The sequence below is a fragment of the Anopheles moucheti genome, chromosome 2, assembly GCF_943734755.1.
Source record: "Anopheles moucheti chromosome 2, idAnoMoucSN_F20_07, whole genome shotgun sequence".
Classification (NCBI taxonomy): Eukaryota; Metazoa; Arthropoda; class Insecta; order Diptera; family Culicidae; genus Anopheles; species Anopheles moucheti.
Window position 1 is genome coordinate 51,954,008 of NC_069140.1, and position 15,453 is coordinate 51,969,460.

Genomic DNA, 15,453 nt, shown 5'->3' on the forward strand with positions numbered 1-15,453 from the left:
GGTACAGGGAGCAATATGTTTGCCGCTCTTTTCAAACTAATTCATTTTTTCCAGTATCACGTTTCACGCGTCGAGACCGGCAGTAATGCTAAACAAAAATATAAAACGATTTGACCCTTTTTGCTGTATGATCTCGGCCTCCGGGAGCCGCTAGAAACGAGCCGAGCATTCATGATGCCCCCCAAGCAAACCCGTCGAACCAATCATTATAATTTCGCTACAAATGACCGTAAGTTAGTCGGCAGCTTCGCTCAGAGGGTTGGGGTTTTATTTTATCGACCACCTTTGGCATGTTCTCATTTGAATTTGCACCGCGCGCAGTGTATGTAAAGTAAACAGCAGCGGCACCCTTTTAAAATACGAAGCTCGGGCCTGGTGCTGCTTAAGTGCTGATAAATTGCACCAGATAAATGCATAAATTCCAGTTTCCTACTATCGGCTTCTACCGCTCGAGGAGGAGTTCGCTGGCACAGTTCGGCCACCGTTTACTCCATTACTCATTCGAACGTTCGAACGCATCTCCGCGTGGAGACGGGTACGCACGTACACACCGCACACCCGGTACGTTTTATGAATCCCTCGCGCTAGAAATGGGCTCTGCCCCATTAATGGGTCTATTTCGTGACGGGTGGGTTTTATGTGCTTTTGACTACCGGCCCCAAATCGCAGCAAATGTTCGCAAAAGAGGTTTCGTGCGTGGAAAAAGTTTTCCAATCCTGTGTGCTGAATGTGGTTCTGTTTTGATGGACAGCAGGGTACAGTTGTGGGCAATATTTGACAGATTTTTTCTTAACCATTATGTTGTCAAATAAGTAGCGTTACGGAAGCAATTTACCTTAAAAGAAATTTAACACAAACTCAGGCGCTGATGATATTTTACGCCTAGAAGTATGCAATTCTTAACAAATCTACGCTTTTAGTGCGAAATTTTGAAGTGTCTTCAGATTTTGGCATCACATATGAAAGATAAAATTCTAGTTTTAGACTGAAACCTCCTTCTTTTATGTAGTGGTATTCTGCAATTGTAACTTCTTTAATATGACGCAAACTTCAACAAATTCCATTCCTTGTCCTTCTGGGCTGTTAGGTTCAAAATGAAAGCCTTAGTCATCCAGTTGTTTCCTTCTTGTTTCCAGTGCCATAGCAGAAGATACGAAAGTCAGTTATATGATAATTACCATAACGTTCCCAACTAATGTTTTTAAGAAACTTGTTACAAAATTAAAACTACATACCTACTTTAAGAAAACAATTCAAACAGGAGTTGCAATTTGTCATACAAAAGATGCTTAAAACCCATTCAAAATTTAGCGACATTATATCCAATTCTGACGTATTGCTCCGTGCGTTAAATGTTACCTTCCCCTTTCTCGACAAAACGAGCTACTCATCCATACGCAAGGCAAGTATTGCAGGTCGTTCAAAGCCTTGCTTGGGCGAATCGGAAATCAAAGAGAATCTCATCAATTTCCCCGTACCGTACATGATACCTATGATGCGAATTGGTACGAAGCTGGCTGCAATCGATGCCAATCAGAGGAACTTCGGACCCGAAACACCGCACCGGGCCCCAGAAAAGAACACCCATTCAATCATTCACCCCGACGTTACACCCTTTGGAGCGTCCCATTTAAATGCCATTGATCTGCGAATGGCTGGAAGTTAATACGTGAGCTATTGCCAAGTATCTGACCAAAGAATCCTTTCCTTGCGACCCGGACGAACGCGATAGCATGGAAACTTCTGAACCATGTTACGGATTGACTACCATTTCACGATAGGGTAGCGGGTGCGCCTTCCCATGAGAGATGAGACACGGAAGAAAGCGGAAAAGCGGATCCGGCATGGCAATCTCACCAGGACAGTCCACCCACGAGTGGACGTGTAGCAGTGCCAGTGCCACTGACGCTTCTGTTACGGACTTCCAAAACTCGACCACACACAGCCAGTCACGCGCGACTCCATTAGAGAAATCAAAGAAACATTATTAGCTAGCCTATTGTAGTCGTGCACGTCGGGGAACACACCATCCTACTTAGCGAGCCAAGTTCAGACGGCATACTGGCCAGCATGTAGCAGGGGCTTCGGTGGGATTTTTCGTTCTCCAGAGACCAGCGCAGCGAGGACGTGTGAACTCGATTTGCCCTCCGTTTGTGGGCGTTGATAATGCCAGAAAGGTAACGATTACGGGAAGAACGCTCCCGTGCACGTCCACATCCAACGGGTAGGGGTACATATTGACCATCATTCCATCCATTCCTTCATTCGCCAGAACTGTGAAGTGGAAATGTTTTATTCCGTGCGCGTAACACGATCCTTATAAATCAATGAATCTGAATAGTTTTACACCGCTTTCATCCTACCGATCGAGCACTCGAGACATTGGGGCAAACTTTTGGACCTGTTCGGTGGCCGTTTCGGGGTCGAAATGTGTGAAGTGTGCGACTGCACTTTGGGATGCGTGTTCGTGCGTTGGCAGGCTTCCTGGCAGCATTGCCACCGGATACCGGTTGGAAACGGGAAGGTTTCGCCATTTTTTACGAGCTTCGAAATGTCAATACGTGACCACCGCAAAAACCGGGTAGGCATGATAGAGAAGCAGCAGGTCGACTACCGTTCGCACGTACCTGCCACGTGCTCTCTTTCTCACTCTCTACCCTGCACTCTGGACAGACTTAAAATGGCGGAAAGCCACCCGCTCTGCCGAACGCTGATGAGCAAGTGTTTTATATCGTTTTCACTTGCCCACCCTTTTACGGTGCAAGATGGGCAAGCATTTATGGGTTTCACTTTTACCACCCGAGTACCCGAGTGGCCTCCGGTGACGCTCGACTGCACAGCGAGCAGAGTTCATTAAAGAGCCCGTCACGGGGGCCACAAAGTGATCACTGTTTGGTGTCATCCGTTTGATTTTATGTGCCTTAGCAATGGATCCACCGCAATTTGGAGTGGAGGCAGGGAAGCTATAGCCTCACATGTAAACTGGAGGGATTTTTGTCTTTGTGCAGCGCCGTGTCATGCTCTGCCGATGAATTATTCATTAACGTGCGAACGGCGACTCGATTTGATGTGAAGATCGTCACAGAAAAAGTGCTACTGTTTCCGTCGGTTTTCTTACGCTTTTGCTGCTTGGAATAAATCTTGCAATAGCACGAAAGTTGAAAGAATGAGCCAATGAGTCTTCCATCCGAAATGGTTGATTAGCACGGTTTACGCTACGCTATGATTGGTATGATTGGTTTCGTGTGTGCGTGCGTGCTGCTGGAACCGGAACCGTCAACATATCCGTTTGGAGTATTTTTTTGTTCCTTCCCGCCAGCTCGCTCAATTTCCTTTTCCACACGCATTGCGCCGAAGAAGAGCTGTGCGTGTTCTCGTCCTTGATGGCAGTAGCAGCAGCAGGTCGTGCCGGTCATTATCGATAGCACATATCTAATTAGTCCTTAATTACAACTATTTCTCGGGGTTAGTCTGTGTTCCTTTTTCATCCGCGCAAAGGAAATCGTACGTGTGCCGCAGGGTCGAAGCTGGTAAGGTCTCCAAAACAAAGCATTCCGATCGATCGGTAATGAGTGATGATGTGATTACTCATTTGTTTGCATTCGCTTGCCTCTTGCCAGGTTAGAATTAACGAGAATTCACGTTATTCGGTGACGATGGATAAGATTTTTTTTTTGTTATTTTGGAAACAAATACCCATCAGTGGAGTTCGTATAAAGAAAACACACTTTTCGTCCTACTTGTAATAGTAAAGGGTGCCCCCGAAAGTATGAGCACGATTTAAAAGTTAGATTAAAAAAACCTGGTCCAGAAACTTAATGTTTATTTAATAAATAGAATTTGTGGAATGTTCTGTACTATTTACACACACTAAAAATAATTAAAAAATTAACCGTAAAATAAAAAAAAAATAAAAAAATAAAACATGAATAAAAACCTCCGTTTTAACGGAAAATTAAAAAAATATAATCGTATGCCAATGATCGCACTTTTGATCGGACGCCTCCCATCAGGTTCAGCACAGACTTGTCCCGAACGATTTTCGACACTTTCTTCCAGTCTTTTTGAAAACTGTCGTTGTCCTCTGCAGCTTTAAAATGCTTTCTGAAGTGTGCCTTGGTTTGCGCCCGAAATAACTCTATCGGTCTGGCTTCAGGGCAGTTCGGGGGATTCATTTCCTTCGGCACGTACCGTACCTCATGTTCTTCATACTATGCGATCGTGTCTTTGGGCCAACACTGGACCAGCATGTTTTCGTTTGATGGGCAGCAAACGTCGATTCACACACTCCCGGATGTCGGGATCGGTCCTCATCGTCTCCGTTGTCACTGGACGGTTCGGACATCATACCGCATTCGCAAATGGCTTGCCACAAAATCGCCTTTTTCTGAATTTTTCGGGAGATATAGATTTGTCGGCTTCTTCGATGTCCTGGCTTTCGGGCACGGTGTAAAATTGACTACCCGGAAGAGTTTTGTAGTCAAAATTTACGCACGACTCATCGTCCATCACGATGCATGAAGATTGGCGACACAGCAGCTTGTCGTACAGCTTCCGAGCCTGGTATTTAACGCATGAGGCCTGTTTTGTACTCCGTTTCGGTTTCTTTGGCTTCTTATACGTTTTTAAATTCAATCTTGCCTTGGCACGTTGGATGTTACTTTTTGATGTACCCAGTTTTTGAGAACTTTCCTTTCCTTGCATGAACGCTTTTGCTATGTCCCGGCCCAATCGCTGTTCGACAGGACTAGGATTTCGGCCACTTTTCGGCGCATCCTCAAAGCTGGACTCCTCTCGAAACTCACACCTTCCGATTACGCCAATTGACTTAGCGAAATGTTAAGTGTCGAGCACCATTTGTGCAGAGAATGCTTTTGCGCTTTTCGACGGAAATGCCTCGCGCTTCAACAGACGCTTTTGAAAACAAATAGTTTTAATGCACTAGCTAGTAGCTCTGAATGTAAACAACCAAGAATATCAAGAATCATCTGTTTTACGCCCTCCGTTTACTAGATACGTCATTTAGAAATCGTGCTTATACTTTCGGGGACACCCTTTATGTAAAATACACTTGAACGTGACTGTCACTGACGTTTAATTATGCACTGATGTCACCCAAAACAATCGATTTGGGTGCTGCAACTTAAAGTTATAAACGTGCTGCACTGGTTAGAAGTTCGTACCGATGTACAACAGGCGGTAGAATTTCATTTACAACTATCACATCAATTTTACCATCCATTTTGCCATCCACACGAATGTTGACACACAACACCCAAACGCAGATCCCACAAACAACTGGGTTTGGGGAGTTATGGGATTAGGTTAAAACATTGCTTTTCATATGAAATGGCTGTCTGCTGCTAGCAACAGACACACTCCATGAGGGTTGCCAAGGACGTTTTTATGGTCACTATTACATACTGCAAACACACGTCGACGTTCGACATCGACAACTCCAGCGGCCCCCGGTGGTAACTATGAAACTGTGAACCCAAAAAACCCATTCCCCTCCCACAGGGCTTTGTACATGACAGCACCCTCCCCCTCCCCCCCTCCCCCCTCCCCTTCATCCCTTGCATGCCGGGACAATTCTATCGTTCGAGTCAAATGTTTTAGATTTAATATAATTTTAATTAAAATTTCCGCTAGTCGCACCTTCATCCGGTGCCCGAATCGTCTGTTCCCGCTGGCAAGTACTGGCAACGTGTCCCCACACCATCAAACCACCATGTAACCTACCGAATGCAAACACTCACAAAAGCTTACGCGCTTACGAAACCACCACAAACCAGCTCATTTCATTTCAGTTCTGTTTGGCGGTATGTCTGCCCCGGGTCGGTCAGTGTTCGGGTTTGTTCGGGTGGAGGTTTTTCCGTGCCATTATTGTTACGATTATATGCCAACTATTATTTCGTTATCGACGGAAGCGGTTCCGGGTTCGTGATGAAAATCGAAATTCGACCCGAACTGCTGCTGCCCCCCAACGGTAGGAAGGCATCTTTCGGTAAGGTCGCACCAGAAACTGCCAAACGCTCGGTGGAAAGCTTTGGTTGCACCAATCCACCGGAAATGGGGGTTTTCCGCAGAGGATATGATAACAAACGCATGGAAATTAACGGGTGACGCGGTGAAAAAGTTTGGGCACGGCATAATGACGTCCTGCTAGCTGTTTAAGACCAGCTCCGTAACGAAACGAGCGGTCGCGTTTATGGAATCAAAACTCGTCTATTTATGAACGACAATTTCAATAATTACATCCACTACCATTCCTCACGCAGCCATTGTGCAAGCCAAGCAAATGGCGGAAGATGTAGTTCCGTGTTCGTTCCGCTAGGTATTCACAGCGTCCTGCTGGTCAAAGTCGAAACTAATAACGTCCACCCGTTCCGTCGATGGAAAGATGAAACGGAAAGTTCTGGCTATTATATCTAGTTAATAGAATCGTAGCAGAAATCATCAATTAAATGCCATTCTACGCAATCAAAGCATAATTATAATTACTCCATTTCCTTGGAATTGTCTATAGGAATAGGAAGAGAATTTCATTAAAACCTCGTCGTACTATCGTATACTGATTTTTTCGTTCACAATTGTTTGGCGTCGTTACATATTCCCAAAAAAAAAGAAAACACCAAAATGGCAAGATTTTGTCTTCCACCATGCACAGCACTGTGTCAAGACTGGTATGTCCCACACCCACGCGACCATCGATCGCACTAACAAATCTTTCATCACGCTCAACAATTATTGATTGCGGTAGCAAACGGAGTGGCCGGTGTGCTAGATCGTTCATTGGCCGAATTATAGGCGTTCGGCACGAGAGCCGTTATTAGCGTGTTGCGTGCGTGCGACTTACTTCCAACCCGACCCATCAATAATGCAGACGCTGGCCTGCAGGAAGAGTTCTTGCTGAGCCGGTGGCATTGCAAAACAAACAACATAATTCGCCAGTTTACGTCCTGTCAGTTGTTAACCTTTTCAGCATTGCAATACGGCCCCGTCGATCGATGACCTTTAACAGTGTTAACCTATTTTAACGCGTTGGTGTGTTAATTTTGTTTTTTCATCATTCAGAAAAGCCTGGCCGTAATGCTCTATTGTGCGTTACTTATAGGGGAAACAAAAACTCACTGTCATGGCCAGAATAGTTTTATGGAAATATGCCTATCGGTTTAGCATGCATTATTTATTTGACTAAAGTCACGGAAATCATGGGCTGGGATTTAACGATAATTTTATTTCAACGAATTTATTTGATAATAATATTAACTTAAGCTACTGGGTTTCGATGGCTCTGTAAAAAAGGAAAAATCCTTGTATGATGATTAGGATGATGGAATAATATTATCAGAATATTTCAAATGAGAACCTGAATTTTATTTGTTAAGTATCATTATGATACCAAATATCTATACGCCAGATAGCATCATCTGAACTGCCTGCTTTTGCTGGAAATTATTGAAATAAATAGTAAAATTGTATCCACAATTGTGTTTAAACCAACCAAAAGCAAACAAAAAATCAGGTCGCTACGATCATGAAGTATCACGTCTAATTATCAAAAACATGTAATATTATCCTTTATTCTAATAAGGAATTTTCCAATTTTTTCGCAGGTGATGTGTACAAGCAACATTTTTTTTGTATTTTAGTGTGTTAACCAAATCAATTTGATCCGCCATAAATATCTTCTTCGGATTCAGCATCCATTAACAATCAAAGTCTTGGTTCGGCATTCGGATCTATTAGGGGTTAAGTTAAAAACCTTTAAAATCAACAATCAATTATCAAAGAATGGGTTCTGTTGCGTCCAGCAACGATGCCCTTTTCGTCGAGTAAGAAAACTAGAAGTTTCTTTAATATCTAGCTTTATTTTAAAACATTAAAAAATTCAAATCTACTTTCTGGCGATAAAAAGAGGCCTGGCGCCTCTTTGCACGCACTTTTATCCCTTTTTCGTTCCTCCCGATAGCGGTCATTACTCCTTCCTAGATTCATCCGAACCTCCGAAGGATCGAGCGGTTCGGATGAACGGCCTTAAGCCTGACCGACTTATCGTTTCGCCCTCTCGCCCGACAGTCTTTTTCGCCCCGCTGTCTGCTGTCAAACGAGGACCGCTGTTAATAAACAACAGGTTCAAATCAGGTTGTTATTGTTGAGTTTGGGAAGAATTTTCCATAAGTGTTGAAATTCAAGATGTTAATTTAGATCAAAACATGCAAGGGTTACTTTATTAGACAATTTTCTAATTTGGTCGCGGATAATAAATGAATCTCTTTAATCTTGTTAAAAATTGGTGTCCTTTCTCGTGGAGCTATATTTTTAAACTAATTACCGCGCTGTTGCTAGCACGTGCTGTTGACCTTGGTTGACCTTTATCTTCGCCCATGACCTTAACCAGTCTACTAGATAGTTTTCACACTTTCTTCCGGGTTTCGGTATACAACCGATGATCGTATGATGGCGTATCCGCATCCCGATGATCCGTGATCGTTTGTCCGATGAATCGATGACAACTGGTGATCATAAGAAATGTTTGTCATCTTTTCCGCATGGCAAACGTGCTAATTCAAGCGTAATGGTATTTTTTTTATTTATCAATCAAATTTGTTTAATTAAATAATTGTAAAACTAATCATTCTTGATTATCATCATTATCAAGTGTAAGTATTGTAAGTAATTACTCATCAATTAACTAAGTGTTGGAATTACAATAGTTGTGTTTTTAAAGCAGAGGTTTGTGATAAAGAATTCAATCTATATATGTAAACAGGAATAGCAAAAGGAGAGACGGAAAAAAATGTGTCTCGAGAGGAACGCATTAAAACACAAAAAGATATCAACGAAAGGAGTTTGGATTTTTATTACAAAAAAGAACACAACGTAGGGTAATACACGCCAACATTAAGTATTATAAGTTATTACAAGTAATTACTCATCAATTAACGAATTAATTAATGATTTTTTTTATGTACCGATACATCCATATCAATTTGATAGTTTCATTTCAGGAATACACAAAACGTAATCTGTCATTTTGAAATCACTTTTTCCTGTCACATTTGTCGAACAGGTGCACATAATTCATTCTTTTCTATACCAAGCTTGCACGTATGTTTGAAGGTTCCCTGCCCGTTAACAAAAAAAGCTTGTACGTAACGCTATGAAAAGCAGTCCTATACTCACATAACAAGCAGTTGATGGTTTCACAGTCCCCATTCTGTTTAGTTTTATTTTATTTCAAGAAGTTACGGAAACTTAAACCATTTATGTAAAGTTCCATGCACAAAAACTTTCATTGAGCAACGTAAAATTTTGTCACTGAATAATGTAATAAACCCCAAACAATTCAGCTCTTTTGTCTTACCTTACACCGCACTGTGTCGTGGAAATTGTGAAACCTACTTCCATACATACGCACCAGTACGGCTAATGAAAGCGTTTCGTACGGATGGGGATGCAGCCTTACGGCAAAAGGGGCAAGTTTGTCCCGTTTCTGTCGATTATTTTTTCCCTGATTGATAAAAGATTGCTGACGTAGTTCGGTGGTTGCGTGAAGCCCGTACCGTTGTAGGTGTGCCGCTCGTAAGCCTCGTGCCGTAATTGAATATTCCGTATTACCATGCTTGATTGAATTTCCAATCAATCGCACTTGCACGTTTGACTTTCTTCCCTTTTTATCGACCACATTGAGCTTCATTCTTCGGCTTCATTCAGGCCACTATCCCCTGCTGGCTACTGCTGGCTCGTTCGTTCTATCAACAATCAATCAGGCTTACGCCGCGTGCGCCTGACTTCCGATATCCCTGACGGCGGTAATTAATGACTAACGTGACATTTACACAACCGTACGATGTCATTACATTGATTACGATTTGCCGGAAACAAAAGCATGAGCCCTTCCATGCGTACGTACGTCTGTATATTGGTGTGTATGTGGGTGGCTTAAATGTGGTTCCGGTAAAACGATACCGGCGTTGCCAGCAGCAACACCTGTTTGGCTGGCGTTCTTTTGTCTTGTCAATTTTCCACCCTTTTTGTGTTCCCACACCTTCGAGCGAACTTTTGTATAAACCATTGTTAAGATGCCGAGTCTCACAAGGCATTGCAGCACAAAATGAAGTCGCTTAAAACACCGATAAATACCGTATACTTGCTCTCAGGCAATGGGCTTCTTATCCCGCTTTTTTCGATTGGTCTAACGTAACGCTAATGTGTCCCTACTGAAGGATGGAAGAATAAAAGGATCTGGTTCCTTTTCTTTTATCATTCCACTATGGCTTAGTGTGCTTTCACTGCGAATATTCCCATCCTTACTGGGGAGCAACTTCCCCTCACCAACGCGTTCATTCGCATCGTGTGGGTAGATTTTTCTCAATTTTCTCACCCAACGTAAGACAAACATCCTCTACGACAACGGCACCAACAGACAGAACAAAAGGGGCAAAGGTATTAATGGGGAAATTTGAAAGAAAAAGCCACTCACTCACTCACTCGGTGCGTCCGTTCAGCTTCTCGGTAGCGTGCAGGGCTGCAATGAATGCTGTTCGGGGCTGTTCACAATTTCATACCCGCCGCAACCATACATCCAAGCATGCTGCGTGCATTTTCGCTGCCGTTTGTGCTTCGTGTTCCAGCAGCAGCAACAGCGCTAGCCGTGCTGAGGTTAGCAAAATCCCGTCACACTACTGTCTCGCACGCGAAAAGCTCGTAATCCTGGCTCCCGCATTCTGGGATGCGTGTGGTTATGTGTGTGTGTGTGTGTGTGCTCATGGGTGGTGGAGAATATGTTGGCTTGCTGCTGGAAAGTAAAATCTGAATCGGAATCTTTTCCGTACTCCCACCCCACCACCACCACCACCACCACCACTAAACATGCCATTCGGTCTGTGTGCTGCATTCCACTGTGCTTAAAGCATTTTAAGCGTGTACTGCGATGTTTCGCACCGAGCGTCCCTGTTACGTTTGGTGTCTTTTTTTTTTTTGGTGCTTGCTCCCCTGTACACAGTGAAGCACAATAGGAATATGCAAATTTATTAACCGTCAACAAATGCACACTAACTACGAAACAATAGCGCCATTCCGGATAAAAAGGGGAAAGCAGCGCGTGCAAAGCGATGTTACACAAAAGCACAGTTCTGAGAAAGTTTTTGAATTGTTTCGTTTGTGCTTGTTTGAATGTTTTGAATTGTTCAGTAGCGCACCGAAGGTCTATGCTTCATATGTTTTGCTTAATTAATAGTGAAAAAGATAAAAACATAAGAAATCCGAATGGAAGTAAAATCTTTAGAAGATTTGCAATAAAAGGGAATATTTATTGTTTATAACGTTTCGAATCATAACTATACGAACGCTTTTTTCTTTCAAAGGAGTGAAACTAAAACAATAAGAAGTAAATTTAAGTTGTAGTACGTAATGAAAGATATGATACAGTTTCCTACGATTTTCCACACAATCATTTAGGTATATCTTCGGCAGGACACAAATTGTTCAATTAAACAGTTTTTTTTAGTTTATATAGTTATACTTCAAGTTATTTCGTTGATGTCCTTAAAGTCCTTAAATGGTCAATGCAACCTGTGTTTCTGGTTTTCTCCGTTTAGTTTTATTTAATCTTTTTCAATTGTAAGTTAGCGGGGTTCATTTTTCCGTTTCCTTCTTTCTTCTCTTATAAATAAACATATTAAAAAGTATGTATACAGCAATAGTGCAAGTAAAGAAGAAAGAAATATTGTACATCTATTTGTCACCAATAACTGGTGCAAAGTGTACAAGAGTTTGATAAACGAAGAGCAAAAACATAATTGCTTCGATCGATTTATTTGAGAAATCAAAATTCAGAACTATTAATATTTTATCTGTGAATTTCATAACTATTAGTAGTAAAACTAGTAATGAAAATTTCTCTTTTTATTCGTAACGCGGTTGTAGGGTCTAACATTCTAGTTTTATGTAATATTAAGAAATATAATTATGTATTGTTGCTTTAAACCGAAAAGCACCTAACTTTGGTTTAACAGAACAGATCTTGCATATTGCGCGGCTAACCATAAATACAACTGCTGAATTTGCTACTACTTATTCAATAGCTCGATCTCTGCTTTCGATCAGATTCGATCATAGCTTTAACATTCAATTATTTTAGCGCTAAGCTGAGTTCTTTCAGTAAGTTAAACATTTTAACAGAGGTGTGTTTTAGAAGAAGTACTTCATCGCGGAAATGTTTTCTCTATTTTCCTATTGTCACGCACACCAACTGGGAAGGCAAACGTTTACCAATGCATTGCCGTATGGATTTATTTCGCTAGTTTGATTGGCTTAGAACTGGCAACAATATTTCCTTTTCGGAAACAAGTATGAATTGTGATGAAAAGCGAAAACTCGTTTTACATCGCATATAATGAGTTGGGCAAACGATTCAAGCAATGTTTGATGGAGAGAAGTTAACGAAAATCATTTCACTTTAAAATGAGACCGAAAGCGTATGGCACAGTTTCAAAAACTTTGCTCAAAAATCATTAATACAACTGTATGGCATCGTTTCATTGCAATTCTGCGGTAGAACAAGTTTGTTACACCATCATTAGGATATAAATCCAACCGTGACCACCACGGTGCATATGCTCGTATGCGTGTATGTGTTTCGAATGTGAAACCAACTTTCGGGTGGTGTGGATTTTCTTTTTGGCCTTTTGTTTCTTTCACAACCATCGAACAGAGACGTTGGAGACGCGCAAGTTCACTTTCAACGCTTCCCGTGCCGGTTTTTGTTTCACGCGCTCGGGCGGCTTTTCGCACCGCAAACGATGAAGACCGGGTGTGGTATTTCCACGAAGCTGTTATATCCGATATCCACCGAAGAATGTATCCTTTCGGTATTGTGGCTTTCAAAGCAGGCGACTTCGAGGCGGGCAAGTACAGCTTTTGCCGGTGCGCTGCGGTTGATTTTATTTTTTTATCCCCCAGCCCTGGTTTTCCGCTCCTCCTTCGAGAACCGCTCACAGCGGGAAGCCAAACCCCATTATCCGTATCAGAAACGGAGTGAAAATCTCCGGAAAGAATGCAAATTGGATATGTTTTGATGATGTCGGATTTTATTGTCACACGGTGGGTGTGCTACACGTCCAAGAAGAATCTCGCACGCACACGAACCGCCGCAGCACCGGCTAAAAACCGCATGTGTTCGAGGCGGAAAAGCTTTCAATCCTTCGTTTGACACATCTCGAAATATGGGTAGATTCTAAAGCTACTTTCTGCTGCTTTCAACTGTTTTCCAAGAACATTCAATTTGAAACGCAGCGACATATCACCTTCTCGCGCAGCCGCTCAAGCAAAGTGCCCACTCTTCACGATTCAAGCTGTTGATAATGGTGATGAAAATCGAAACCGAAACCAATTCGATACGCCTGACATGTGATGAAGTTTTTTTAAATGAGTAATACTAATGGAGTGTCCAGTATAATTCGTAATATGTTCATTAGCTAATGTAAAACATGGCAGTCGGCTTTATGGTACAATGCATAATGAAATGATAGGGCTTTGGGCTAAATATCAGTGAGACAGAAGAAAATGTTTCACCAGAAAATACCAGTCAACAGTTCTGGTTTGACTTGTAGCAGAAAGTTCTTGAAGTTTTCACGTCTAAAGTTGCGTTTAGTCGTTTTTTGGTGAGCAAAAGCTCTTGCTGGTATGTCCGGATATATTTAATCGATTTCAATGTCATGCACTACATATGTTACCGGTTATCGGTATGCAATAGTTCAAACTATGAATAATTATAGTTTGAAGTATTTTTCTTCAGTATAAATAGCTATGTTAAATTGTTACGTATAAATATATATTTGTAATAATAGTTATGACATTTCAATAAACAAAATCTCCCGAAGTTATCGGATACGCTCGATCGGATGTTTAGAGATCCCGGGCTTTTTATATATACCAATCACGTATTTGCCTGCATTCAAGATTTCCATATGTCTCGATGATGTTTGCGCAGCAATCGTGTCAAATCGTTCAAACGAATATCGTTTTACGCAAGGAAAGGAATTTTCCACTACGGTAATGTTTCTCGTAGATCAAATGACTATTTGAACAATAAAATTTAATTAAACAAGTCCAATGACACTCAAACCAGCGTTAAAAGTGTGGAATGTTTGCAGTTCCACTTACAGCATGCAGATTTCTCATCACTGAGCTCCCAGCATCAACCGGCGTGGTATCATGGCTCACTCGGTTCCGATAATCCCTCCAGCCAAAGTATTATGTGAAGCTGATCCGATATGAAATTGAGACTGGTATGGGAAGAAAAAGCACTTGTGGCAGCATCTTGACTTTTAGCTTTGGTTCGATGACTGGTTTGGATGATAACTCTGCCAGTACCCAGTATCCAATATGCGTATGAAGCGTAACAAATCACTTTTAAGTGGATCTTACATTTTCCAAAGTATTAGTTTTGCCGTACTAAGAGAACTTTTCCTACATTTGATATTAGGAGCTTTTCCTATTATTTAATACATTCTCATCGTATGCTCTTCATGCGCCTGGTGGCCTAACACCGTTCCCTTTCAATTAACTCCAACAGACGATCATACTGCTCGTGTCCCCACAGCCGTTTTCTACATCAGGCACATTGATTGTTTTTTCCTAGTATTTTAAACAAATCTTCTAGCTTCTCTGAAATTAAACCTTTGAAAACAGAATTCACTATACTGCGAAAAAAGAGTGCTGAAAAATCGAAGTTGTCGATTCGTTGGCACAGAAACGGAGGCTATAATTGAAAGTCTTTCTTAGAAAGTTTTATAAAGCTTTTGATATAAAATTTTGTAAAACATAAAGGAAATATTGGCGCAAGATATGTTCTTCGGAAATATTTTTCAAAAGGCCAGTATTTACAGACTGAAAATCATGCACAATAGGCACGGGAATGAATAGTCTAATTGATAACAGGCATAATATCACTCCAACAAGATAGCAAGGCATGTTTTCTTAAGCTTTTCCGAGTACCCATGTTTGCCCACTCTCCCTAGCAGCCACAGTACGGAGGGTGTTCCGTATTACAATGTAACATTCCGTTTAAGACCAAACGGTCTTGCGATCGTTTACAAGAAGAATTGTAAACTCGCATGTGTGTACCACCCTCCGGTGGAGGTATAAACCGACATAGCCAGCCAAAATTAGCAGCTTTGGTTTTGGTGTTTCCCCGTTTGGAAGACATCTTACAAGGTACCAAGGGTAGAGGGTCACAATTTAATAGAAAAGCGCTCGCGACAAGCCACGACCACGACCATTTCGAGCCCGAGAGTGGTTATGCTTGATGTGATTGGTGTAGGATAAGGAAATTTGGGAAAGGCGTGGCTCGCTTGGGATAGGAAATGGTTTTACACCATCGACTTGCGAGTTATTCAACATCCCGAATAGGTACTGCACGCGAACGACATGTCGCTTAACGTT